Source organism: Panthera uncia, chromosome B4, assembly GCF_023721935.1.
Source record: "Panthera uncia isolate 11264 chromosome B4, Puncia_PCG_1.0, whole genome shotgun sequence".
NCBI classification, from domain to species: domain Eukaryota; kingdom Metazoa; phylum Chordata; class Mammalia; order Carnivora; family Felidae; genus Panthera; species Panthera uncia.
The window spans coordinates 59,688,291-59,715,280 of NC_064809.1; the positions used below are offsets into that span (position 1 = coordinate 59,688,291).

At 34.9% G+C, this 26,990-nt stretch overlaps 1 long non-coding RNA gene across 4 annotated transcripts in view; it reads right to left on the reverse strand.

Annotated features, from left to right (window-relative positions):
• Positions 1-490: 490 nt before the first annotated feature.
• Positions 491-26,990, reverse strand: part of LOC125918914 (uncharacterized) — a 32,857-nt gene continuing 6,357 nt past the window's right edge. For 2 of the 4 annotated variants that reach the window (XR_007456614.1, XR_007456611.1), the window contains exons 4-7: positions 20,145-20,333; positions 13,172-13,360; positions 9,047-9,088; positions 7,058-7,232 (exon numbers count right to left, since the gene is read on the reverse strand). This is a non-coding gene — a long non-coding RNA (uncharacterized LOC125918914). Of the gene's footprint in view, positions 2,023-7,057; positions 7,233-9,046; positions 9,089-11,302; positions 11,572-13,171; positions 13,361-20,144; positions 20,334-26,990 lie in introns of those variants that run through there. The other 2 variants (XR_007456612.1, XR_007456613.1) reach the window with 2 other exon arrangements.

Here is a 26,990-nt window from a genome sequence, read left to right on the forward strand (position 1 = left end):
TCATAAGTTTCTGAATACGACCTGGTAGTCTAGACACACTGTTGATGTGTTTGTTGTCACGTACAGGATCTTATAAAATCAGAGACGTGCATGTAGATGCAAGCCTGCTAGAGGATTTTGCAAGGTAGATGGTGACGCACACGTCCATGTTTTGTTCGCTGGGCAGAATTGACCCCACAGGCTGTAAGATTGGATACTATTTTCCAAATATTTCGTGTGGAAGAATTAACAATGAGAAAGCCAAACCTAATTGCTCTTATTTCATCAGTTAGTAGCAATAGGCAAAAGTTTCTTTTAGTTCATATACTTGTCTTGAGTTAAGTAACCATTTCTTTTGTTATAAATGAATCTGGTTCTTAAATGTTTGCTTTACTATGCAGTTCTCTGCTTCTCTGAAACTCAGCTTTTAAGAGATTTAAGAAAATTATTGCGTAATATTACCTATTGTCCAAATGGTGCAGGAAAGGAATACCAAACACTTTCAACTAGCTGTTCTAATACTGTCTGTATTTATTTATTATTCACTCAACCAACATGCATTCAGCATGTATTACACGCCAGACATAGTTTAAACTGAAATAAAGACATTTCTCAGGGACCTCAAGGATTCATGGAGACCCCCCCCCCCATGTTATAAACTATGACACAGTGAGAAAAATGCTAATAGAGAGGTATACCTCCATGCTTATGGATGAAAAAAGTAATAGGAAGATGCACATGTATGTGGGGTGGGGGTGGGGGTGATGTTCATGGAATTTTCAAATACTGAACAGGAATTTGCCAGGTGCCTGAGAGGGGAAGAGCATTTCAGGCAAATGCATCAGACTCTCCGAAACCTTGGAGATGTGAAATAGCCTGGCATGTTTGGGAAACTGCAAAAAACAGTTAAGGCTGAACCAGAGGCAGTGAGTTAGGGAAAGTAGGGAGACACAATCATAAAGGGGGGGAGAAGCCAGACTGTCAAGGACCTTTTATGTTTATCAAGGAAAGGAGCTGATAGGGGTAAAAAGTCATTGAAAGGTGTTAATCAGAGAAGTGTCCCGATTAGTTTTGTACTTTAGGTACCAGAGGCAATAGTGTAGAATACAGATTCAGGAGGAAAGGAAGATGGGAAAGCCTGTAGGCAGGGAGGTCTGGTCGGAGGCTAGTGCAACAGGATAGGTTAGAAATGATGAGAGTCTGAAGAAAGACAGAAATTGTGGTCATGGAGTGGATTCTAGAGATATCCATAGACTCAGACTTAATGACCTACTGGGTAAGTGAGTAACAAAGAGGAAGTGATCCTAAAGCTTCTGACTTGGACACTAAAATCAAACCAAGTGGAGAATTGGAAAGAACATAAAGGGGATTTAATGTTGGATAAGTTTAAGGTGTTGGTGATATATCTACTAAACGTGTCTGGTAGGAGCCTAGAAACACAAATCTGGAGTTCAAGGGAATGGTCTGTGCTGAAGATAAAAAGTCGAGTCATAAATACATGGTACCTGGTATTACAGGAATGGATAAGTGTGCCATGAGGAGTATATAGAGAACAGACATGAGCAAGGACAGAATCTTAGAGGAAAACCAGGGTGTGAAAGGACCTAATGTAGAAAAAAGAAGCCAAGGAGGGGGAAGGAAATAGAGCAAATAGAGATAGAAGGTGATGAAGTAACCACTACATAAAGAAAGGCAAGCACTTCAAATGGAGTTTGGTAAATATTTTGAATTCTAGGAAAAATTTGTTGCAATAATAATTGACCAGTGCCTGTTAAATTTTGCAGCCCCAGGGCCTTTGGAGACCATCACAAGACAATTTTCTGAATGAAGGAGGGAGAAGCCAGATTGCAATGGATTCACAAGTGGAAAGGAGAGGAGTCAGTGACAACATCAAGGTTGGTTACTATCAAGAGGTTTGAGTGTGAACAGAGGTAAATGAAGGTGAGCTTTCTTTCCCTCTTCCTCTTTTCCACTTCTTTTCTCTTTTTCTCTTCTCTCTTCTCTTTCTTCCTCCCCCTTCTCTTCCTCCTCCTTGTTCTCTTTCTGAGAAATAAAAGAGTTTTAAGCTACAATAAAGAGGTGCTATTCTAAAGAGATGCTCTTATTAGGGACGTTACTACAAACATCTGCTTTTGGGAATAATTCTTTCATATTAGGTTTTTCTCATCTGTAGTTATGTTTCTAAGGGCACTGATCTGTAGTAAACCAGCCTCTATGTTAATAGCCCTTCTCCCTAAAGCAGAATTCTACTGTGTTTACTTACACAGAAGCGTATGTGGAGTGAAGCCACCAGCTAAAAATTGCAAGAATACTGAAATTGACACTCTTTCAGCTCAATGTGTAAGAGTGCTGTACTTATCATAGTCTTTTGAATTATTTTCTTTATTGAGTCTACTTGATAGATCAAACAGTAACTTTAAAACAACTCAATAAGGATTATTTTGTATAAAGTTGAAAGCATTATGGGTAATTGTATGACAATTATGTATAACATGCTCGAGTCTCTCCTCAGGTTTCTTACATATGTAAAAAGAAACAAAATGCATAAGGTGCTTTAAATCCATATGGTTCTTATATTTGGGAAACTTAAGACTGCTTTTAGATATTACCTTAGTAATCCTCATGGATTTTTAGGTTATTTTTTTTCTGAATTCCATATCATCACCTCAGGTGGAAAGTAAGATATGTGTCATTATGACAACTTTTGCCTCTATCCCAGGAAATGTAGCTCTTGCAGACAGTTTTGGCTGACTACTTGGTTTTGAAAGTCCCACTAAAATGAACTACTCTGTTAACTGCTTTTCTACTCACAGCCTCTATTTTACAGGTGAGAAAACTTACATGTGTAGCTCCACAGAACTTTAGGGCAGAGAAAAATATGGAAGGTTAGGACTGTTTGTTGCTCGTAACCGAAAAGGAGAGTAACCGGAACTGATAATAGAAAGGGTGCCATGAATCCAGGCAGGTTCTATCACTTATTTCTTGTCTCCATTTAATTTCTCTATATTTTCTAATCCTGCTTCCTCTGTATCCTGGTCAGTAAGGTAGAATATGGCCCAGGTTTACGTGCCATGACATTAAATATGCTAAACAACATTAAATACTGAAATTTTCTCTCCACCACAGTTACTAAGCCTTGGGGAAGAGACATTGATTGATGCCAACTCATAGTCCAATCAGCCATGGGCCAGAAATGAATGCATGGTCTACAATGGTTTTGGGGAGTATATCCCTGTAGCTTGGGGGTGGAGTAGGAGTTAGTTAAGGGTATGGCTGTAGACTAAGCAGATATTCCAAAATGTGCCCATCAGAAAAGCTACTCCCCCACCTTGTCCACACCCCCTGCCACAAATATACCATTTTATACATAAGGAAACATTCCCTAGAATATTAAATTATTTGGCTAAGGTTATAAAATGAGAAGTCCTAATCCAGTGCTATTTTGGTATGTGACTTAACTTTCTTGACAGTGGATGTATTAGCACTAAGAAACTTTACCAAAAAACCAGTTTGCTTCTCTTCATATCACTCTAAATCTCATAGTCCCCTTTCTCTTATTTTCCTATTTGTTTCTTTCTAAGAAATTAGAGAAAATGCTACATGTAAGTAAGAGAGACAATTTTTCAAAAGATCCTACCTCGGTAATATATTGACTTATCAATTTGTTTTTATGCTCAGTAAGCATGTTTTATATACAAGTGGGAGGGAGAGTTGTCTCTAGAACATGAGGATGAAAGAATCAAAACACATGACTTCTACTCTCCCCAAATAGGTTTCCTGAATAATCGAGAAAATAATATATCTATATATGAACAAAATAGACAGCATAAGCAAATGTATAGCAATGTAAGCCAAACTGCATGTAAATTTCTGAGGAAATAGAAAATAAGAAAAAGGATGAAAACTTTGAGTAAGACTTTCTGAAGGCCAATTTTTAATAGATCTTACAGGAAGATAGTGGTTATACCTCAGAGGGTGCACATTTATGGTCCACAGGTCAAATCAGGTTTACTTATGTTTTCTTGAGTAGTACTTTAAAAAAATAACTTAAATTGTAATGCCTTGTTTTTGTGGGACCTGCTCTTCCCATTGAGCCATACTCTGGACCACTCAGTATTTTATTGCATTCTTTACTCTACCATGCCTCACCCTTGATGATATTCCCTGGATGTGGATTGCCACGATGAAAGAAACGTACAAATCGTTTATTCTTGGGAGATGAATATATACAAAGGCAAAGAGCTGTGAGCCACGGATATGTGCGTATAAACTAGGGATGTAGTAGAAACAGGCCTCCATGAAGCTAAGAGACTATTGGACTATTGGTGGAATTATACAAATGAAAATGGATAGTTTCAGAGGGCCCGGATGATAGAGGGCCATAAGCACTATGGTCAGAGAATTTAGACTTTTTTTTTCCCATTAAGCAGTTTTCTGTCACTCTAAGTTCCTGTTTGAGAGTTACTTGAGTTATTTGAGAAAAGGTATTTGACTGCCATATAATGGTTCAACTTGAGGAGGAAGATAGGAGCTCAAAACCTTTTCGGAAACCTGTAGGAAATAACAGTTTGGAATACGGGTGGTAGTTCTGACAACAGAAAGACAGAAAGGAGCACTGGCAGGTAAGAGAAAATGGAATCAGACAAGAACAATACAGGAAAAAGAAGTTATGAGGCTGCAGTTTCCACAGAGGGTAAGAAAATTGGAGAGAAATGGCAGAATATAACATTCTGTTACAAAGGTGATGAAATAAATAAAAGCTGGTTTTCATATTAGCGCACAGCAGCTCTCAATCCTGTTCGTGGGTCTATTTCCTGCCAACAGTTACTCATGGCTCCAGCTACTTGACTCTGCTGCTCGTCAAGAAAAGAACAGGCAGCCGCATGGGGTCTTCTGTATTTTATTCATTACAGCTTCTTTTATTTGTTGTTTTAATGTATTTAATTTACTAAATTATTACAGATGTTTTATATTACAATGCTAATAAGAAAAATATGAAAAGATGCCCAACTTCTTTTAAGTCTGGTAGAAGTGGAAACATTTTTCCTTTTGCCTGTTCAAGTTTCAGTTGATCCTTTTTGAAAATGCTGACCGAAAATGGATGGTCCATGCTAATTTCAAGTAGAAGGAAAGAGGAACAAATTTTAAGTGACATTTCGAAGAAATCATTATGTATTCGGCTTTGAGAAGGTTTGAGACATTGAGAATGTCATGAGGACCTCTTGAAGATGATCACAAAATGCGTTACTATGCTTTTCTGGGATCTTCATTACTATTTGAGAACACTAAGTATACAGGAAATGCTTATAACATGCCAGCATTATTTGGTGTTAGTAGTTGTTGGAGTGTGTGAAAATCTTAGACCCAACTTTTGTGGGTGGCTTTTGTGGGAAGTACACTTCATGTTGCACAAAGGGAAATAGTCTCCCCAAGAACTGTATTTATGTGTGATTCATATATGTGGATTAGAACACTTAGGGGAAAAGCTCAACAAAAGAAAGCAACTTTCCCTCGGGGCTTCATGATTTACACAAATTAAATTTGTCACTGTTAAGACAGATAGAGCAGGCTCACTTAAGATCGAACGCTCCAAACCCTGGGCTGCATTAAAGCTCATGAGATAGCCACAGGTAACTACATTAGATTTTCTTTGAACTGGTCCTCTAATTGGAGCCCTGTCACTGCAGAAAGCAATTGAAATTTAATTAAGGGACAGGAAACTCCCAAGTCTAATTTTGTCCTGGAGCCGCTCTGTGGGTTGTCTCTCAGGACTTCAACAGCTGTTGAGTGAAGGTTTTGGCGCGGATGCTAAAGGCTGCCCCGGTGAGGCAGCTCCCAATCATGCTAGGGCATGATGGCTTATTTCTAGGTAGGCTAACTCTCCACCTCCGTAGACACTTTGTGTTACACTGATAGACTCCTGTTTGCTTTGATGCAGTTTGTGAGGGCACCTTCAAATAAAGGCCAAATTTAATCATTATAGAAGTAAGTTCTTTAAATTTAATCGTGATAGAAGTAAGTACTTTAACAAAGAACTCGTTTTTTCTTTCCTCTATTCCATTTGTAAATTTCCTGGTTGTTTCTGATACCAAATCCTCCCCCAAATAGTCAGGTCATCTGAACTTCGTGGGGAAAGCTGAGATGCAATTAAGTGAGAAAATGTAGAAAATATCTTCGCAAAGAGTGAAGAAAACTTAAGATGTTATCAAATATTCTTTTAACAAAAACAAACTTCTTGAGACACATTTATAAATTTCTGTAAGATTCATGCCAAGAGGATAGCAGAACTCCACTTCTTCCCATAGCTCCTTGGAGTAGACCCAATGTGCTGTCTTAGATAGGAGCATGTCTTGCTACTCTAGTGGATTTCTTTTAACCACTCCCCAAGCATGAGGAGGATCTTTAACTCCCTGATTGGCTTAGATTATTTGGAACACAGCTGATTTTTAGCGATCCAATATACTAATCTGCGGAGCAACATTGTATAAATATCATACCTACTGTGCAATGCCTCCGGGGAATAATAAAAACGTTGTATTAATCTTTTCATAATATGAAGAACTTAATTGCCAATGAATAATTCCTATTTTGTCATATGATCTAATATTTATATAACTACTTGCAAGTTGAACCGGACTAAATTTTTAGAATGGCTGAAGTCCTGAAGGTTCGATTCAAAATGACAGAGTCATGCAGTGGTGAAAGCCTGGGTCTCAGACTGAGTGATGTCAGAACTACCCTTCAGGTATAAAGCAAAGATTTTGAGTGCTGCTCTTGTTGGCATGCTTTCACTGATACATGTGTTTAGGGACATCAGATGGAGCAGAGGAGAAATGTGGTGTGTTACTTCGAACATATAATAAGCCATTGGACAACTGAAAGACATACTGGGGGCCAGCACTGACTGAACTCCTTTAACTGTTCCTTTCTTTGGGAAATATAAGGGGGGTGGGGAGTTGGATGGGAATCGTTTTGACCAGATTGCTGGTGGAGGCTAGACCTTCACGCTGTACCAACACGGGTGATGGTGGATGTTCAACTTTTGGCATTGTTGGCAATCTTTGCATACGGAGGAAATATGATTAGTAAATATCCCCAACTCACCAATTCTGACCTTCTCAGCATTGCTGACGCTTCTAAAACTGGAAGTTTTACTTCAAATGAAGAAACAGTGGGATACTTCACTCTTCTTCCAAATATGTTGTTTGGAGCTTAAGAATCTCTCTGACATATTGTTACCATGTTACTGTGTGCTGTAGATGCAACAGACTGGTTAAAGACCAAGTCTTAACCGCAACCATGTATTTCCTTTGTTTTATATATTTAGGTCAGATGCTAAACATAGCTTTAACATATTTTCTTTGTGGTTTAATTTCCTTTGTGATTATTTCTTTTATTTAATGGGAGTGTAAAAATGTCCCAAGGACTAAAAACAAATTGCAGCTCATTTTTAACATAGGCACTAAGAGGTACTCTGTTAGTTTGCCTTTGGGTCAAGATTAAACTTTCAGGATCATTTCGGGTTAAAAATGCAACAGTGAGACATTTACATTTTCTTAACAAAACATAGGGGACTATATTCATGTGACATTCTTTCATACCCCCTTGGGCCCAAGTCTTATAACAAACAAGGAATGAGAAAATGTGGGCTCCACAGTGACTCTCAGTATATCTCTGGTCTGCGCCTCCCCAGAGATGCCCGTGAGGCGCCTGCAAGCAGCACCAGCCCGTAGCTTATAATGACTCCCCAGAGATGTGGAGGGATTCCTGGACATGTAAGAAGGAAAGGCAAACTAAGTCATCAGGGCAGCACCCCAGGACCACCATGAACTTCACAGCAGTGCAACGAGTGATGTGTGTCCATCTTCTAAGTGTTAAAGCTGCAATGAGGTTTTTTCATTACTATCCAGCTTATTAATGTGTGTTTGCTTCTGGCACTTCATTCAGTTTATGCCCTGATAGTGAATAGGTCTGTTTTAATGGTACGTGTAATTCTCATTTCTCAGTAGAGGTGTTGAAATATTTGCTTCTTAAACAAGACAGAGTTTTTTTTCTTTCTTTCTTTCTTTGTTTTTTTCTTTGTTTTTTTTTTTTTTAACATTCACTTACCTGTTCATTTAGTAAATAGCAGAAATATATATTTTTATCCTTTGGCCATTATGAACATAAAGTATTCATCAAATCCTAAAAGGCATCCTTAATAGAATATCCTTTGATTTTACCCAGGACTTAATATATTTAACACCTGGATAAATTTAGAGTTCTTTTGAACTAAATGAAATCACTGAGAATCTAACAGCTACCAGACAGCTGTTAATAGTTTTAACAACTACTTGCAGTTGCCCAGAGGAAAGAAAATGTGGTCCATATAAAAAATGCAGTGAATTACAATGGGAACAATGGTTTAACTTTAATAAAGGGGAGACCTGTTTATTTTAATAGGACTAGTATTTCAATTGTTAAAAAATTAAAAATTATCATTTTAATTTCCTTGAATTAAAAATAATCCCTGAAGAAATAAATCCATGAAAAAAATTAGTAATGGCTTTCTTCCTACTCATATTCTCATTATGGTTGGAGAATATAGTTTGAAATGACATAGATATGTGCTTTTCTAAAAATATTTTTATTTGAATTACAAAATGCAATTTTTTTCTAAAATTATACTGAGAGTCAATATTATATTAAATGAATGGCAAGATAAACATACAGACAATCTTAAACAGTCTCTGTCTTTTTCCAGGAAGATGTCGGATATTTAAGGAAAGGAAGACATAATTATTAAATGAATATTAGTCTAAAAATATGCAAAATTAATCAACAAAATCAGGCACTTACATAGCTGATTTTTTATTTTAATATTAATAAAACTTTCCTAAGTTCTTGTTTCTTCACCCAAGAAAGGTATAATCCCCTGTACCACTTACCTAATTTGTGAAGATGTATTTTATTATATAAACAAATAATTGGGTATAAACATGATTACACAGATTTAATTCACAATGTTAAAGACTAACCATGCTGATTTTAATAAAAAATATTTCCCTAATAAAATCTTATTACTAACCTTTTTTTTCATGAAACATGTGTTTCCACCACTTCCAAAGACCTGGTAATCATTCATGCAAATGAAAAAAAAAAAAAAGTGTATGTTTTCCATAACACGCATAAGTTGTTCCACAAACATCTGGTAACGAAGCTTTGAAAGCTGCTAGATTCTGAGCCAGCCCAGGTGTTCACTACAACATCTCTAGAACTCAGCAATTGCCTGCAGTAATTTGTTGCAACTCGTATTGGCATTTTTACGGTTATGATGAGGCAAAGGGTGATGACATCATGTTCTAATGTTACGAAGGTGCTGTGAATTCGGTGTGAGAATTCCATCAATGAGTGATTGTTACTGAAATTGACTACATTGGTGGCCATCACATTTTGCCAACTGCAACATCTGGGCACAAGTTAGTAGTGGCGCACCTTGTAAATAACTTAATTGAAATTAATTGCCAGAAGTTTGCAGCACCCTAGGTAGTTTGTAAGTACCATTTCTTATTCTGCAATGTTTCGCACTTGGAGAATTTTGTATTCTCAGATTCTGTTTTAGCAGCTTGGGATGAAAGTGAAAAGTGTAGAAAATGTGTGACGAAACAGCAGGACCACAAGGAAATAAACATTATGTATGAGGAAGAAAACATTGCTATCTGTATACCTACTTTCACTGATAAAATATTTTTCTCACAGAAGTAATTTTAAAATTAATGTATAAAGCAGTTTTTTAAAAAAGGGCAGTTGAATGATTAGACATAGGTCCCTATTTCCCCAGAAAGAAACATCTAGTATTTTGCCCATGTTGTAAGTATTAAATGCTCACTGTGCTGATATAAACATGTGAAATTATTATATACTATAAAACCACATATTTGAAGAAACGAAGAAGCTGTTCGGTGGAAAAACTAGGAGACTGAATCGGAAATACGGGTCCTGTCATTGCTGCCATATTCTGAAGCGTTTAGAATAATTTTCTAGGTTATTCATAACTTCATGCATCATAAATCCAAGGAAAGGTAACCAAAAAATAACAAGGATACTGTAGTCAACAAAAATGAATTTGTCAATAAATAATGATGTCAATTCCTTGCTTCTTCCCTTCTTCACTCCTCTTACCTTTGAATTTTTGCTTTTTAAAAAACATTTCACGAATGGAAAGATGATTAAAGGTATGAAATGTTGGTAGTTTAAAATTTGACATGAAAAACCAATTAATAAAGTTTACATTTGCCTTGAAAGCACCACAGCTTATATATTATAATATAAACTTCCATAATGCCCACAATATTTCAGAAACTTTTATAAAATCTATTTTAAAAAATAACTATTGTTTTGTTCTGTATGTTCAATAAGAAGATCTACAAAATTAACTTTTTTGACTTTAATGCAGGAAGAACTTTTTCTAACTAGTGTGATTCTTATTATTTAAAGAAAAATTCTGCAACTTATATTTTTTCCACCCCTACCAAGAAGGTTAAAGCTAATTTTTTTGGTAAATCAGTAGTTATCCTGAGCCCACACTTTCTTAAACAACCAAATTGCTTTTTCTGCCCTTTTCCCTTTTATATTTCTTTGCTTTTGTGCTTTTGCACTTGCTTCAATAATCACTTATATCTGTGTTTTCTATGTAAATTAAAGTAGATAGGGGCTAGTTAATAAATATTCTAGAATATCTAGGACTACCAATTGGTATTCTTTCACATAAAATATTTACAATTCAAAAAATCTCATCTTCTGAAAGGGGTGGGAATTTCAAATTTTATTTTTTTCTCCCTATAGCTCATATAACAAAAAATTATACTTTATATAACAATATTTTGCTTTGTTTTTGATAACAGAGACCCTTATGTTCACACGTGAGCTTTTGATATGACAATACAACCTAGCTATTCCAAAAAAAAGAAAGGATTTGAATTCTTTTTTGAACAAAAAGAAAAAAAAATTGTATCTCTGTACTTATTCATAAAAGCAATCTTAGTGCTTTGTCATAATGGACATATTGTTCAGGCAAAGTGAGTTCAAGGCACTCTGCAAATGTAAGAAAGGATTCCATTTAATCTTTGCTTTTGTTAGGAACAAGCGTGGAGAGTACGGGCAAAGAAGCAGCTTTAACTTATGGTTTTAATCTTAATGTTTGAATCCCTGTAAGTTTCCCTGAGGTTAATATTTTAATGGTATCAGATCAAATTAAATAGAGAATATGTGGAAGGAATGGCAGGCAATTAACAGAGCCATACAAAATCAATGACAGTTGCTTTTTAATCACATTTCCACTCAGCTGTTTTTTCCTACAAATGAATATATTTTACAATAAAAATGTATAAATCTTTGGAGCTATAGATAGAGCTATATGATCTTAGGATAAATCTTTATGATTTAAGGAACAAAATAAGTCCCTGTTCTTAAGGATCTTGCTATTAATAACAACAGCTACATTTATTAAAGCTATAAAAGAGCCTGAAGTAGAGAAGTGAGTCAGGGATTTTTGCTAATGAGTTGCAGAACTGACTATTCCAGAAGGTTCTTAGGAGGCAGTCTTGAGCAGTGCTATAAATAATGAACAGAATGTGATTCAGATACTGAAGGCAAGCTAAAAGAGATTTCTCAACTGGATATAAATGAATAGTTTTAATTATTTGATAAAGCATTTTTCTTGCTATATTCCACCATTTTTTTTTAGTACATTGTGGTAAGAGAATGATTTCAGTCCAAAGCAATTGCAATGGCCCTGAGAAGGTCCTAATAACATTTGGGTAGTAGAAAGGTTAGTAGCGTGGCAATTGATTTTGAAGATGTATTCTTTCATTCCATTAATTTTGTAGCACCTATGATGCTTCAGGCCCTCTACCAGGCTCTGTAGATATGGAGGCCAATAAGGCTATAGCCTCATCCTGTACTTTGTGCTCATAATAACTATCCTAAACTATTGAAATATGTTAGTTACATTTTATTTTAAAAGACAGGTACAGAGACAACAAAGCAGACCTACAGTGTTAGATGTCAAGAGAATAGTTATGCTTGGAGAAGATGGGAGATGGGTAGAGAAATGAAGCGTACACAAAAGAGGCCCTTGAGATTCTGGTAGTTTGTTTTTTGATCTGTGTGTTGGTTCTATTTGTGGTTCCATATTCACTTTGTGAATATTCATTGAATATACGCTTATAATTTGTGCACTTTTCTTAAGTTATATATTTGTAAAAATTTACATAGAACTAAGGAGAAAAAAGAGAGAGAACTGTTTAATACATATTTAAAAGATATGCCCTCCTTTTTCTTTGTCAACGAAGTTTCGTCATCTTTTTGTTACTATTCAATCCACTACAACATTCTAGTATAGTCCATATGATAGGGGTCTCTATGAGATTGCTAATGACAGAATCACCATCTCTCATGGCCACTCTTGGCTTGGGTCCTTTTGACTTTTTAACCATTCTTTCTTTTCTCTAAATAAGATAGTTCAACAAAAAATTTTTATCTCCTAATTTGACTTTTGTGACACCATACTCTTCGGGTTCTTTTTCTAATTATTAAATTGTTCCCTCCTACCCCCTTCACTAGATTTTCTTCTAAACATTCCTTAGATATTGATGCTCTGTTTTTTTTTTTTAATTTTTCTCCTTGTTTACCTTCTTCCAGGGGAATTTGATTCAGAGATTTTATTTTTGTTTTTTTTTTTTTTGGTTGGTTGGTTTTGTTTTAACTACAGTCTATTAATAATGCTCAAATCCTTATCTCCACCTCCAAAAACCTGAGATCTAGTTCCATATTTTAGATTGTCTACTTGGCATTTCCACCTATTTTTCATATAAATATCCCAAACTAAGTAAGTTCCAAACTCAAATTATTGTCTAAACTCCAGAAGTCTCATTTTCCTCCTTTATTTCCTGTCTCAATTAGGAGTTCATCTTTAAGCCAGTCATCCAAAGTAGATATTTCTGAATAATTCTCTATTCTGTCCTTTCTCTCTTTCAATTCCCATATGAATAAGCCACCATGTTGCTATTAGTACCAATTAAATATTTCTCAGATTGCGCCTCTCAATTCCATTGAAATAAGTATAGTTTGGACCCTCATTATCTTTTCCCCCAGAATATTTTTATATCCTCATATGTAGATCCCCTGCCTAAGATGTGAAAATCCTTCTCACCTGTTTTTTACATTGTTGCTGGAGTCAGCACACTGCTATTATGTTTGCAGCACCATTCAAAGGGAACTTCCTGCTGGCACAGCACCAGGAACACAGTTGGCTAACTCTTCTTTTAACATCTTCCTTTTGAGATGCAAGAATGGCTAATCTCAGCAACAGCACTAGAATCCAAGGAAGGGTGCCATTCACCTGTCATAATGTTCAAGAGATTTCCATTGGTTATAGGGCAAGTGTAGCCACATTTTAAAAAATGACATCTCATATGTATTTTAACTAAAATTCAGGAGAATGTGATCTCTATAAAATGACAGAAGAGAGCAAGTATATAAATTGAGACAAAGGGAGGTAATTAAAAAAGGGCAAAATTTCAAACTAGTTGAATTAGAAAAGAGGACATTTAAAAAATTAAAAATGCAATGGGATTTCAAATAATCTTCATAAGAAAAGCAACAGTGCAGAAAATAAAATCAGCATTTAGAAAACAAATATGGAGAACAAAGCGTGGGAGAGGAGATGATAGATCTATATATTATCTATTATAAACAAGAGTGTAAAGACAATATGTCTTTTCATGTTATCTCCTTGTTCCTTAGAACAAATTTCTAATTGTAGACATATTGGGTCATATGATTTAGAAAAGTTTTAGAATGTGTTACCAAATTATCTTATCAAATGGTTAGATTTATTATTTTACCAATAGTGACTACAATAACAAATTGTTTCCTATCCAAGCTCACACAACTATTACAAATCTTTTAAAAAAATCTTTCTTACCCTATTTTAAATCCCATTAATGTTTACCCTTAATCTTAGAAAATATTTTGTATTGGACATCTCTTTTTTTATGTTTATTTTTGAGAGAGAGAGAGAAGGAGCATGAGGGGGGGTGGGCAGAGAACAAGGGAGACAGAATTCGAAGCAGGATCCAAGTTCCCAGCTGTCAGCTGTCAGCACAGAGCCTGACCCGGAGCTCGAACTCACACTCACAAACCATGAGATCATGGCCTGAGCTGAAGTCAGACACTTAACCAACTGAGCCACCCAGACACCCCTTTATTAAACATCTCTTAAGAATGTTTTGACATTTGCACCAGGTTTGCATCAATAATTCCAACAAATATTTAACTTTAACTCAGTGTTGAACTGCCATTGATGCTCATTTCAATTTTTTCATTATAATTTCTTCTCCCTTTTATTGTTTATTTTTATGCATTTCCCATTGGACAAGGACACATCTTTAAAAATGTTTTCATTAAGAATATTTAGATGGTATATTTTCTGACCCCTTGCATATATGAGAATGCCTTTCTGTTGACTTCATATGTATAGGACAGTTTAGCTGAGTTTAGAACTTTTGAGTAATAGAAGATTCTCTCAAAAGTAGGATACATTGTTTTCTTTTTCAGTGTTATAATAAAGCCCAGGGCCAATCTGATTTTTACTCCTTTACAGGCAATCTGTGTTAATGGGCTGCTATGTTGTAGAGTATTTTGTTTTGTCTTTGAAATTTAAAATATTTATCCTAATATGTCTAGGTATTAGTATCTTTTAATTAGTTTAGCCTGATTCAGTTATTGAACTATTTCCATTGCAAATGTACATGTTTCTTCAGCTTTGAAAAGTTTTCTATTATAATATTGGTTAAATTGAGAAGAAGAGCACAGATCAATATTTACTCATGGAATTGAGGTGGGGGGAAAGGGGGAAACGAGTAATAGAGGTATCAGGCCCAGAAGTTTTTGTGAGTTATTTCTAATTATCAAGCAATAGGTAATTCCCATGTGATAAATTTAAATTCTTTCAGAATACAGGGAAAGATAGAAATCTTCTCAATTCATTTTCTAATGCAAATGTAATCTTGGTAACAAAATCAAAAAAATAACATAATATGATATAACTGCAGAAATCTTTCATAAATATAATACAAAAAAGCCCAACTAAATAAAATCTTTTTAAGTTGATAGTATATTACCAAATACACCAAAATGAGGTAGGGAATTTTTTCAAATATGGCTTAATACTAGAAAACCTATTAATATAATTTTATCACATTAAAAGAAATTATATGTTCATTGCAATAATACTGATCTTCTTAAATTGGACTAGATAGTTGTTCTCTTGACATTACTTTTCTACCCTTTTATTGCAGAGAAGACGCCACAGATAGAATTTGCCAATAAGAAGCCCTGACATGAGATTTATTGGGCATGAGAAGGAAAGGCCATTATTCTCTGGAGGCAGTTGCAGACTGACAAATGAGCACACATGAGATTTACACTGCTTTCTCAAGAATTCTTGAGAGTTACCTGCTGTGGTGTTACAAACTGAAATCTTTACTTTTGAACTCCCTGACCTTTGTTTCCCCTGTTTTTCTAAGAGTTGTGTAAGCCCATGATTCCTATACTAAACTCTTGGCACCTGAATTACATGGAGTGCCTTCTGTGTTCCTGGTCGATCCCTGATTGATAAAATACAGAAATTATATTTGATAACATTCAAAATCCAATGCCTAATCCAACTTATGTAATATATATCATATATAGTAGATCAAATTTAACAAGTACATAAAAGATTAATAAAACTTTTCTTAGATAAATCTTGAATAAGTGGAAAGGTGTACCTCATTCTGGGATGTTGAAGATTCATTATTATGAAGATATCAAGTACCTTCAAATTAATTCACATATGTAATAAAATTTATATGAAAATTCTCATCAGAACTTTTTTAAATTTTAAAACAATTTTTTAAAATTTGATAAAAATTTCATAAAGCTTTCTTGAGAAAATAATGAGCAAGACTAATTATTTATGAGAAAAGAACAATGCATAGATAATGGCCCAATGAACATTAAACCAAATTATAAAATTACAATAATTAAAAATGCAATACAGTGCCAAGTCACCATAGACACAGATCAATAAAAGTAGAATAAAAAACACACAAATAAAATCTAGTATACATAGGAATTTAATAATAACAAAGCTGTATTTAATTTTTTGTTGTTTCTCCTCCACCAGATTAGTGAACTCTACTGGTGTGTTTCAATTTTTTAATTGACAAACAACTCCAATCCTCACTCCCTCATCAACTGCTTGGGGTTTGACATTTGGGTGCCTAGAATAAATTGCTTACAGTTCTTTTCATCCAAATAAGTGGGCTTTTTTGAAATGGTTCTTGTTCGCAGCCTTAAAGATATATTTGAAATTGAAAGACAATACTGTTAAAAAGTCCATACTACCCAAAGTGACCTACTGACCCAATACAATCAAAATCCTATCAAAATCTCAACAGTTTATTTTGAAGAATCAGGGAAAAACATCCTAAAATTCATATGGAATCTCAAGGGACCCCGATTAACAAAACAGTCTTCAAAAGGAAGAACAAAGTCAGATGTCTCATTACCTCCTGATTTCAAAACTTACTACAAAGCCATTCTATTTAAGAGTGTAGTATCGGCATACAAACAGATATACAGACAAATGGAATAGAATAAAGAGTCCAAACTACACTTTTGCACTTATGGCCAAATGATTTTTCACAAGGGTACCAAGACCATTAAATGCGGAAATGACAGTCTTTTCAACAAATGGTGTTGGGATAACTGGCAAGACACCTACCAAAAGAATGAAGTTGGACCTTTCCCTTACATCATATACAAAAATGAATTAAAATGGATCAAAAACCTACACGTGAAGAGTTAAAACTATAAAGCCCTTAGAAGAAAACATAGGGGAAAGTCTTTATGACATTGGATGTGTCAATGATTTCGTGGCTATGACACTAAAACACAGGCAAAAACAACAAAAAATAGATAAATTGGACTACATAACATAGTGTGCATACTACATAATACTAGCGTGCATTAAAGGGCATGATCAGTAGAGTGAAAAGGGAATGGGAGAAAATATTTGCAAATCATGTATCTCACAAGGAGTTAATATTTAGAATGTACAAAGGACGACAGCCCAAAACCAAAAATCCCCAAAGAACCCAGTATAACAATGGACAAAAGACTTGAATAGATATTTCTCCAAAAAGCTATACAAATGGCTGACAAGCACATGAGGAGATGCTCAACATCACCAATCATTAGGGAAATACAAACCAAATCCACACGAGATAGTACCTCACACTGATTAGAGTGACTGCTATCAACACCCCCCCCCCCCCCAAAAAAAAAAAACCAAGTGCTTGCGAAGGTGTGGAGAAATTGGAACCCTTTTGCTTAGTGAGAATGTAAAGTGGTGCAGTAACTATGGAAAATAGTATGGTGCTTCCTCAAAAAATTAAAATTAGAATTACCATATGATCCAGCAATTCTACTTCAGGATCTATACCCAAAAGAATGGAAAGCACCTTTGTGAAGAGATATTTGTATACCCATGTTCATAGCACCATTACTCACAATAGTCAGATGGTGAAAACAACCCAAGTGTTCAGTGACAGTAAAACTGATAAACAAAATGTGATATATACATTCAGTAGACTAGTATTCAGCCTTAAAAAAGAGAGGAAATTTTGACACATGCTAAAACATGGATAAACCTTGAGAACGTTGTTAAGTGAAATAAGCCAGTCCCAAAGAAACAAATACTTGATTCCATTTTTATGAGTTACCTTGAGTGCTCAAATTCATCCAGACAGAAAATGGTAATTTCTAGGTTCTGGGAGTCGGGGGGAGGAGGGAATGGAGATTTACTGTGTAATTGGTACAAAGTTTCAGTTTTGCAAGATGAAAAGTGTTTTAGAGATAAATGATGATAACGGTTGCACAACAATGTGAATGCATGTAATACCACTAAACTGAACACTTAAAAATGTTTAAGATAATAAATTTTATGTCTATTTCATCGTAATTAGGTACATATGCAACTAAATATATATTGGAGATATATCTATAAAAGGGAAGACCAGAGATGTTTAATTCTCTTATGCTTTCTGATAACTGTAACCTCGTTTCCTGGTCCCTCCCTTTTTCCCCTTTAGGAGAATACTAGCCAATGTTGTGACCTTTCCCACTGCCAGAAACCTTGGGACTAGCTGAATTTTCTACTCTCTCCTTGTTTTCTAACAAGTCAGTGTGCTCAGTGTGCTTCTTAAACTAGATACCATCCTTCCCCTCATGTGGTTTACAATCCAGGTTGAGGTGTATAAACAGCAAAAGGGGCAATCATAACAGAATGTGATGGTGTCAATTTCTAAAATGTTCACCCGAAGTCCTGATGGTACTGAATTCAGTAGGGCTTCCTATGGTAACTTAGCAGATGTAGGTGACTAAGCAAAGTGGTGTTAAGAATAGCATATTGCCTTGCAGTTCGAATTGGACATGACATACACTGAGAATATCATATGCAATATTCCAACAAGATAAAAGGCTTATTTTTGTTTTAAATTATATATGCATGAGAGCAGGGTTGAGAGGACATAATTAGCACATAAAAGACTCCTTTGTGGTTAACACAGAAAAAAATTTAAAGCTGCAGGGTCCAAGTATGGATAAGAGCTATTTGATTAGCAGGTATTTCAAGGGTCAAGAGTAAAAGATAGGAATATAGAAGTCAAATGAGGAATATAGAAGTCAAATGTGGAAAATTTACTACTAGACCTTTTTTTTTTTTTGGTGGCTAAGAAACAAGTCCATGCCACTTATGATGTCATTTATTTAATTTGAGTAGAAAAACTAACAGATGAGATCAAGGCAACTACAAAACTTCCTATATGATTGAAAAAATTTCAACAAAAGCAGATGCTTCAACTGGAAAAGTTTCTTTCACAGCTTGGTTTCTGGGTTTTGTAACTGTCAGCAGAGTTGGGCAAAAATATAACAATATATTTGGGCAAATGAGACTCCACCACAGGCTTTTTCAGCTAATACATAAAAAAATTCTAAAAATATTAAAGGAAGTCATATTTAGTTCTTTTTGTTTATTCAACCAGATTGTATGCAGGATTATTGAAATAGCCTTCTAACTCAACCCTCTACCTTTGGATTCTTACTTGTCTAATCCATCCCTCACAATACTGTAAGATCAATTTTCTTAGTATATAGGGCAAGTGCTAATTTAGGTCCGCTCCTACAACTTCCCATTGTCAGCTCAGTTTTGGGAGCATCTCATCCTGGTATTCAATACTCTCATGGACCTTGTTCACAATATAGCTCTCTAGCATTATTTCTACTACTACCTTTTACTTTCTCTTAAGCTCATAGGTCCTTTAACCTGCCATATCCATAATGTTTTCTTTATCTAGGATGTGCTGTTATCACTTTCAATATGTCTAAGAATTTTGCCTCAGCTGCAAGATTCAGCTGAGATTCTGAACCCTTCCCAAAAGCCTTCATGTCTCCATCCTCTGAATTTTCATAACATTTTATATGTATCTCCCGCTTTGTACAATTCTGATCATGTATTTAATTTTTCGCTTACACTTTAGTCCCTTGATAGATTTCAAGCTCATTTTGAGCAGGATTTATAGGTGCTTTATCTTGTTATATCCCACACTCCAATTGTTCAATAAAGTGTTCAGTGAATTATTCAATTGTGTATAAGATTGAAAATTCTTGAGAATTCAGGTGTGAGACATGTGAAGGAAGGAAATTTATTCACATTTGAATAATATTATGCATTTGTGAGTCTAAAGAGGAGAACTGAGTTTAGTAATCCCAAGACTATTGTCATAAATCTGAAACTGTAACACAGGATTCACTAAAAGCTCATTACCTTATGTCTCATGTAGTGATTGATTAATTTCTCAATATTAAGAATTCTATGTAGGGGGAATAGATACAACAAGTCTAACAAAACAACTTCCATAATCTATTATCTTGCCTGATTTCTGGTTCTGATTATTTGACATTGTCCCATAGGAGACATCCAATGCAGGAAGCAGTAGGGCCGATTACTGCACACTGCCCTCTGGTGAGCCACAAGGGTAATCTGGAGGGGAAAATTCAGGGTTGAGAATATAACTCACTCTCCATGTCCAGGATGCCAGCTGGTGCCAAAGAATGATGTCACATTTTGTGATGTGATCACTTCTCTCAATTGTGCTCTCCTGAGTCTACCAGTTCTTTCCATGTAGGTCATCAAACGGCCATCAGCTGGTAAAACTTTCCTCTTCACTTAGCCAAAAATGGATCCAGAATACTTGTAATGAGTTTTACTAAACCAAGAATTAAAAAAAAAATTACTATTACTTCCACCATGACCTTTCTCTGCATCTTCAAATATCCCCTAGCATTGCATGAAAACAATGGTAAAAAATTTCTCCTCAGTTTGTAAGGAAAATGGACTTTTAGTAATTGCCATGCTAAATTCTTCTACATTCTCATTAACAAGTCCTATTTTATCCATAAAAATATAGAGCTTTCTTATTCTTAAAGAGATGGCCAAAAACCAAATAACCAACTTAACAGCATTAGAAGTACTATTTGACTTGGAAGGACAGCAAGTTTATCTGGCTTTTGACCATATTAATACTGCCATACTGCTGGGTGATATTATTCATTTATTCATTACCACCTGACCAAATACTATCCATGACTAAAAGGGATAATTAAAGGTTTCAGAACAGACATGGAAATGCTCAAAACTCATATTCTAGGAAGGATACAAATAACCCAGTGACCAATGAGGTGTTTCATTGGTTTCTGCAATCAACTGTATTTGCTGTTTGTATGCAATGACGTTTGTTATTTTCTCATCTTATTCTTAACTTTGGGAAACTACATTTTGTATGAATGATGCCAGTAATGGATAATCTTAAAATAAGTGGATATTGCCTTTCTGAAGAAGAAATAAAAAGACTTGCAAAAACGTGGAATAGTGCCATCTTTTTGTTTGATGGCATGCTAATCTTGTTTAAAAAAGGAAAGTCCCCTTTAATAAAAATTTTGACTCTTCAAACTCCAAGAAACTGACCTTGCTTTAGAAGCCTATTCTAACCTTCTAAAATGAAAGCATAATTTTTCCTTATGTTCTTTATTATGTAGTTGAAAGTTTAAATTACTTTAAACTAAAATCCTTTCTTGACTCTCAATCTTTTAATTTTCTGAGGCTGTTTACATGCAAATTAAGTAAACTAGTTTTTACTTTTTGTTAATTTATTTTACTTTCAAGTGAAAAAAAACATTCTGTGGGAGGTTTTATACTGGTTTCTGCTGAATTGTTGCTTAAATGTGGGTGAAGGGATAAATGAATTCAGAGAGAAGTTTAAATAAAATAGCATGTAAGCTCCTTTAACCTCCAAAACTCTATGTTTCCCATGATATCATACACTGGTGAATATTTATTTTAAAGCTTTAAGTATTAATCATATATGTAAGAAGTATTTAAGCCCAGTCTTTGTACTGTTGTATGTTATGTGACTGAAAAGGTACCATGAGGAGAACTGGTATAAACAAAATTTGTTTTTCACCACAGAAATAATGTTACTCAGGCTTTGATTAAATAGCTACCAACTCTGCCTAGTAACCATTTAATCAAACAGGATATATTGTGTATTTTTCATTATTGTAAACCCTTATAGAATAAAGTAAATATTCATAAATCAAACAGGGAAACTAATAGCATTATGTGTGAATTAACACAATATTATAACCTATTATATAAAATTCTTCTTTTGCTTTTTCTTATGTCTAATTTTTTTTAATGGATACCAACCAAAGAGTGAAAAACAACCACCAGGGTCATAGAATTTAAAAGGCTTGTTTTTTTTTTTTTAATTTTTTTTTAACGTTTATTTTTGAGACAGAGAGAGACAGAGCATGAATGGGGGAGGGTCAGTGAGAGAGGGAGACACAGAATCTGAAACAGGCTCCAGGCTCTGAGCTGTCAGCACAGAGCCCGACGCGGGGCTCGAACTCACAGACTGTGAGATCATGACCTGAGTTGAAATCAGATGCTTAACCGACTGAGCCACCCAGGCGCCCCTAAAAGGCTTGTTTTAAAATGACTTTGATTATTAGTGTATATGATGTTGACACCTTTTCCTCCTATAGGGCTTTCTAATTTAAAAAATTAATAAACTTTATTTTTTTAAAGCAGTTTTAGAATCATAGCAAAATTGAAGCCTAACACATCATCAAGGGCCCCCAGTTAGAATGGAAGCATATGAAAGGCAATTTAAAAAATGGAGTTCTGTCCAAGGTTTAGCTTACAGTGGGTTCACTGGCTGCAACAGAAACTGCATGGCCTGCAAAGCCTAGAATAAGTTGTTAAAGAATTCATAGGTAGTGGGCCCATCATATCTCCATTTTGATTCACTTGTCTGGCTCCTCCAAAAACTGGATGGCACCTGGAAGTTGACCATAGACTATCTCAAGCTCAATCAAGTAGTATCCCTGATCACAGCTACTGATGGTGTCAGAGGTGGTTGTTTGTTAGAGTTAACCCACTTTGTTAGAGTGAATTAGTACAGCCTTAGGTACACAGTATATAGCCAATGATTTGTGAGTGCATTTTTTTCCATCTCATTCAGATTACAGCATCAAAAACCAAGTGTGCATATACATGGGAAGAACAAATACATGTTAACAAAGCAGTAGCAGAAAGGAAGTAGAGGAAAGAGGGTCAAAGAATTTCTTACAGTACTGGATGTGAGAGGGATTGATGGTTGTTCTCCAGAATACATTATCCCCTTCCTCTTTTGTAATAGAATCTCTGAGTTTTAGCAGGGCACAAAAGCTGCCCAGCTGAAAAAAAAAAAAACAACAAAACACATTTCCCAGCTTCCCCTGTAGCTAAGCATGGTTATATGGCAAAGTTCTAGCCAATGGGATGCGAATTGAAGTCAAATGTGTGCCTTCTGTGCCGTCCACTTAAAAAGAAGACGTATTACCTTTACTTCCTCCTTTACCTTTTTCTGCCAGTTAGAATGCAGACATGATAGCAGGAACCGGAGCATGTCAATCAGACCATGCAAAAAAAGCCATGTTTTAAAAATTGGGAGAGCAACAAGATGTGAGGAGGGGGTGATGGCTCTCTATGGAACCACCAGACCAGCCCTGGATTACTTTGCATGTGAAATAGAAATCAAGACTTTGCTTGTTTAAGTCACTATTTTCCAGCCTTTGTTAAAATTGCTGAAACTAGTGTCCTAACTAATGCAGACCATACAAAAGCAATTAAGTGAGGTTGAACAGAAAGGTTTTGTGGAGGATGGATAATGAGTTTGTTGTGGAACATGTAATTTGCCTATGGGACATCTAGGTGCATATCTCATAGGCAACTATATTCAGGTATATTCTGAACTCAAGAGATAATTGTGGCTGGAGAGTTAAAAAAAAAAAAAAAACTTCCATGGGATCAAAGGTGGATAATATGCATGAATTTTGTGGACATGTAGAATGCATTAATGTAGGCTGAGTGAGAAGACTCTATACAGAAGATGCCAGTGTATTCCAGAATCATATGCATTAAGGAGATTAAGTTGGTGGACAGTAGAAAAAATTAACCACAGAGAATGGCTAAATCTGAGTGAGAAGAGAATAAAGGATGAAAACTTGTGGAACAGCTACTTGAAGTGGAGGATAAAGAAGAAGGAAGACCCTATGAATTGGAATGAAGATCACAAGACTGGTCTGAAAAGTCAGAGAATCCGCAGAGAATAATTTTGTTGAAGTTGATGGGGGAGTGAATTTCTGTAAAGAGACAGTGGCTGGTAGTCTCAAATGCATGTATGTTTTAGTGAATACATATAGTTAGGAGCTACCTATCGATCTTACATTTACATGTACTGAATATAAAGCATATTCATATTACTATAGATTGTTAACAATATCTTCATGCTATTATAAACTTGGGTGACATGTTGCCTATGCAATAATCACATAGTCATCAAGGATTCATAACATTTTACTGGAAAACAGAGCATACCATTGTTCATACTCTTTGTAACAGGACTCATATAATCCATATTTTACTCAAAAGCCTATCAAGTATTTTCATAAGAATCTAGATTTGGGTATCTCATAAACCTAATTTTACTAAAAAAAACTTTGGTGAGGTAAAAGCTAATTTTATTGTTACTTAATCTTTAGGTACTATTATTTAAAGGCATTGTTAACATTTGTTACATTGTAATTTGGGGTAGAAAAATTAGGCAAATCATAATTATGTTGGGGTTTAAGACACATCTTAAGCAAAGATTCTGATAAATGTGTTAAAATAATACAAAAACTTATAATGTGAATAACAGGCAAAACAATACCTTGGCTGTTAGTATAGTCACCTCTTCCCCTAAAAAAGCAGTGGGTTTGTGGCTTATTCCCAAAAACAGATTTACACAACTGCAGGTCTCATACACCCTGTGCCTTAATATCCTCATAACTTTATATCCTTATAACTATGCTTTTGAACTTAGAAAACTATTATCAAAGGAAAAATTGACTAGTCTTTCATTTATTTATAATTTAAATTGTTTCCAGTTACTCCTGCAGTAACAATGTAAGAAATGCACAGGCAGAGTTGGTCTCCAATAGGGACAACTTTCAGATTGGTATAAGGACATGGGATTCTCTTTATCATTAGAATTAATATCCAAGACTTAAAGAAAGAGAAATAAATGGAAGGGCCTTCCACTGTTCATATGCAGTACTTGGCTTTTCCTGGTCAACTTAAAAAAGTGATCAATTCTCGGGAGAATGCTGCGTGGGGAGAATGCTGAGTGGGGTTCGACCATGGTCTTTCAAACTCCATTTTTCAAACTTCGGAGTTTTCTCATGATGTGTTAATTTTGTGGTGCACCAAAACTTTTGAAAAAGTTTAATTTAAATTCAATTTATCTTTATTGTAGCAGCTCTCACATGGCTTTCTGCCCAGAGTATTGCTTGCTCCATCTGCAAAAGTGGTAGAGTAACTTCTAAAGAAGCAATATGATGGTTTAATATAGATGCAAAACCTAGCTCACTTTTTGATTTTTCAATATTGTCATAAAAAGTACTGTTTAGCAGCCAGAGATGTGACATTTAAGCATTGGGAATTATGTGAATAATTTAGGTGTTAGAATTAATCTAAAATATAAAAAAGATTCCAGCATTGATTTTTAATGTTTTTAGACAGTTTCATTCCACGGATGCTTTATTTTTAAGGATATAATGAAGAGTAAAGGAAGTAGAGTGGACACATGTGCTTCATCTCTGAGTTATCATTTGGAGTACATAGTTAAATGCAGCTCATTATGTAAATTAGTTTTTTATTAATTTATTATAATGATTACATGGATGACATGCTGGCTTCTTTTTGTGTATTAGGCACTGAGATAATAAGAGAAGAAGTTCATATTTTTTTTATTGACATACAGTCGACATACAATTTTATCCTAGTTTCCGGTGTACAACATAGTGATTTAACATTTATGTACATTACAAAATAATCAGAACAAGTCTAGTTATCATCTGTCACCATACAAAGTTATTATATTATTATTGACTATATTCCCTATACTGTACTTTAAATCCCTGCGACTTATGTATTTTATAACTGGAATTTTGTATCTCGTTATCTCCTTCACCTATTTGGCCCATCCCCCCCAACCCCCAACTCTTTGGCAACCACCAGTCTGTTCTCTGTATCTATGAATCTGTTCCTGCCTTTTTTTTTTTAAGATTCCATATATAAGTGAAATCATATATTTGTCTTTCTCTTATTTCATGTAGCATAATGCCTTCTAAGTCCATTCATGTTGTTGCAAATGGCAAGATCTCATTCTTTTTTTATAGCTGAGTAATATTCCTTTATGTATGTGTACCCCATCTTCTTTATTTATTCATCTATTGATGGATACTTAGGTTGCTTCCATATCTTGGTTGCTATAAACAATGTTGCAACAAGTGGGACTGCATATATCTTTTCCAATTAGTGTTTCCATTTTTTTTTTTCAGATAAATACCCCAAAGTGGAATTGCTGGATTATAATGGCACTTCTATTTTTAACTTTTTGAGGAACCTCTATACTGTTTTCCACAGTGGCTGCACCAATTTACATTCCCATCAACAGTGCACAAAGGCTCCTATTCTCCATATCCTCATGAACACTTATTTCTTGTCTTTTTGATACTAGCCATTCTGATAGCTGTGAGGTGATATTGCATTGTAGTTTTGATTGTAGTTTTGATTTGTAAATTTCCCTGATAATTGGTGATGTTAACCATTTTTTCATGTATCTGTTCGGCCATCTGTGTGTCTTTGAAAAAAATGTCTATTCAGGTCCTTTGCTTATTTGTTAATCATATATATATATATATATATATATATATATATATTGGTGTTGAGTTGTATAAGGTTTTTATATATTTTAGACATTAACCCTTTATGGGACATATCATTTGTAAATATCTTCTCCCATTCAGTAGTTTTCCTTTTCATTTTGTTGATGGTTTCCTTCACTGTGCAAAAGTTTTTTAGACATTAAGGGAGTGATTTTTGCCCAGTTATGAATCAAGCCAAACTGTGCAAACCAAAATGGTGGCTAATGACAACTTGCAAACTAGTGTGAAGTGAGAGATCATGTATCTCCTACATAATGGAGATTTCATAAATGGGTTAGATGCTGCACAGAATTCATAAGAGACCTGCTTAGAGGAGGGACCTGATTGAAGACTTTCTTAGTGTACTCTTTCCATATTTTATATATATTGTTCTAAAAACATATCTGAAATAGTTTCCATTGGATTAATGTGAAAGCTGAGTATCATATGAATCTTAAAGAACTGCTCAGGGACAGTACATCATTTTCAGTCTCACTCTGGCATGAACATAGACAAAGGGAAAGTGAAGAAGGTGGAAAAAAATCCCATTTTAAGAAAATGACAATTCATTT